The sequence below is a fragment of the Rhineura floridana genome, chromosome 15 (genome assembly GCF_030035675.1).
Source record: "Rhineura floridana isolate rRhiFlo1 chromosome 15, rRhiFlo1.hap2, whole genome shotgun sequence".
Lineage (NCBI taxonomy): Eukaryota > Metazoa > Chordata > Lepidosauria > Squamata > Rhineuridae > Rhineura > Rhineura floridana.
The window spans coordinates 29,109,984-29,113,021 of NC_084494.1; positions in this window are offsets into that span (position 1 = coordinate 29,109,984).

Consider the following 3,038-nt stretch of genomic DNA (forward strand, 5'->3'; position numbering starts at 1 on the left):
GCTCAGGGTCACCCAGTGCGCTTCATGGCTGTGTGGGGATTCGAACCCTGGTCTCCCAGGTCGTAGTCCAACACCTTAACCACTATTTATTTATTTTTATTTATTTTATTCGATTTATATACCGCCCACAGCCCGAAGGCTCTCAGGGCGGTGCACAGCATAGGACACCACACTGGCTCTCACCAATTCATATAACAGCATCAAAATGCTGCCAGTTTTCACTCTCTTTCCTAATCATTCTTTGAGTGGCATTTGGTGCATTCAGCGCTGTTGTTGCCCGCTGAGATGACGCTGTCATTGAGCTATGATCCACCATCTTCCCAAACGATTGTATTCAACTAAGTTCTACTCAGAGTAAACCCATGGAAATGAATGAACCTAAGGCTGCATTCAGACAGTCCTTTACGCCATTTTCCTGCGAATGGAAAGATGAGTCCAAGTGAGCATTGTTTCAAGCTGGTCAGAAAGGACTTAATGACTTCCAGTGCTGGGAAATGGGCCAGGTTTCCCAGGTCACAGCATCTAGCCTGATCCAGGATTACAAGAAGAGAAAATTTACTGACTTGGACAGCTAAGTGCTTGAAGGGCACACCTGACCCTTTCATGGGGGGTAGATACTGAGGTTGATGGTCAACCTCATTTTATGTAATCTTTCAAATGACATATAAGCCACTTTGGCAATTCTAGCGGAATCAAAGGGGAGTTTATCACTCATTTTTGTGTTGATTGCTTCCAGCAACCTTGTTAATCCAGAAAGTTTAACCCAGGAGTTTGGCACTTTATTTTCCCCACGGTTTCCTTGAGATCATGCCACTACTGCTCACATCACAAAATTTGGAAAGGTATTCTGGCATACAGAAGTGTGCAAGCACATAAAGGGTGGAGGGGGTGACATGTCTGATGACGTCCGCTGTTGTGTCACACTGCACCCACAGGTGTAAATTAAATTTAGCGCTACATGGCAGTATATTGATGGGGGGGGGGAACCACAGTTCCATAATGCAACAGGTACTATAGTGTGAAAGGAACATTTGAAATTGGGACAGAAGCAGGACAAATAACACAATAAACCAGATGTCTGAATGCAGCCTTAGTCATGTCCATTAGCATCAATGGGTCTACTTAAGGTCTCTGTCCTGGATAGTTGTAGCCAATTCAGACCTCATCAGTATATATATGCCCCGGTGTGCTAATGTCTGCACTTCAGGATGCTGTTAATAGCACAAGAGCAGGATGAACAGGAAAGGGCAGACGTTTCTGATCCAGAAGTTTAAAAATGTCCAAACATAGCGTCCCATTGACTCTAATCTATTGCTGGAGTTTTGTCTTGTAAATCAGCTGTCTGACCAGCAGGCACATTGGCACCAACAGGGTTCTGTTTGTTAATAATCATCACAACACAAATAACTTTACTTGCAACTCCTCTTCCCAGATTCCTCAGAGCTAGCAAGCATCAGCATCAACATCCACATCCAGAGTTGGAATTAATTTGCTGCCCTCTCATTCCCCTCAAAATTCTTCCCTGCAGTGGAGACTGCCGGGTTAGGGCAAGTGGGATAGTGCCCCACCAACCTCATTTTGCCCTCACCTAGGCCCCGCCTGCCTGCCTGCCTTCTTACTTACAACCAGTACAGAGGGCGACAGCGCTTGCCAGTTTCCTTTTCCTTAGCCTCAGTGTTGTCTTTGTAGAACTCAGCAGGAAGGAGGATGGGGGTGAAGCTAGAACGAGTTGTCTCCGCCCACCATTGGCTTGGGCTCCGCCTACTGTTTGGGCTCCCTGCATTCCGATCCATCAGTCACGACAGGCACCAGCCACCACTGCTTCCTTGCATGTTTTAATGATCGATACAGCATGATCAGAATACATCTTGCTGCTGTATGCAGCATTCTTCACAAGAAATATGGGTCCCTGACACCCCAGGAGAAGCTTACAGTAGCAGAGACAAAGACCAGGGTTCACATCCCCACTTACGTATGAAGATCCTTGGGTGACTTTGGTCCAGACGCTATCTCTCAGCCTAACCGACCTAACAAGGTTGTTGTGAGGGTAAAACATGGGGAAACATTGGGTAACTCGTGTGTGCCACTTTGAGGTCTTGGGAGGAAAGCTGTTCTGCCAGTTCCAGTGTGTCTCCCCCTCTCTTCTCTGAAAATGGGGGCACACTGTGCTAGTTAACCCCCCCTTTTTACCATAAAACCTGGTGGGATCAGCACGTGCTCTATTTTTTTAAAATCAGCTTCAAACAGATTTCACAACTGATCAGCAGATCAACCCATTGCCCCTCCAGGTGTGGCCAATGGAAATGCTTTGCTCTAGGTGACTAGAGTACTCACAGCTTAAATGTAATACATGCATTGAGAGAAGGGAAGCGAGAAAGCAAGACAACAAGGGTTAAAATGATATGGAATGTTCTCCAGACAGTTTCTAGACACTCAATATGTTTGCTGAATAGTTAATGTATATATTTGGAATCGTGGTTTTAAAAATGACAACATTCAATATCTGAATCCAGTAACTGACATTTGATGGTATTTAATTGTTGCCACAAAATAGTGTTTTGCGTTTGACAGCTGACATGTCTGCATGTTCTCAGGTTGGGGAATGCTGTGAAAAGAGGTGGTGGTCTTTCATCACTACTATTTGGTGTACCTTGGAGATTGATGGTGGATCACAGATGCTCTAAGTGGCAGTTTTGCTGTTCTTTAGCTAAAGCCATCTTGGAATGTACCTTGAGTCATATATCTTTGCATCAGAGTCAGAGCAGGAGCTATCACCAATTCTGCCTGGGGACACTTTTTCTTTTGTAAGGGAAGATTTGGAAATTAGGGGGATTGACCCTTTTAAAAAAATCACAACACCTTTCCTTTTAGAAGAGAACAAAAAACCCCAAAACAAAATCAAACTTGTAACTTAGCTTTACAACCACACTAAAACAATGTGAGCACAAGTGTAGTAATGGGCCATGATGGAGTTAATCACTGTCTCTGTTTATTATGGGTGGAACTTAAGGCTCACCCTTTATCTTGTGTTACTTCCA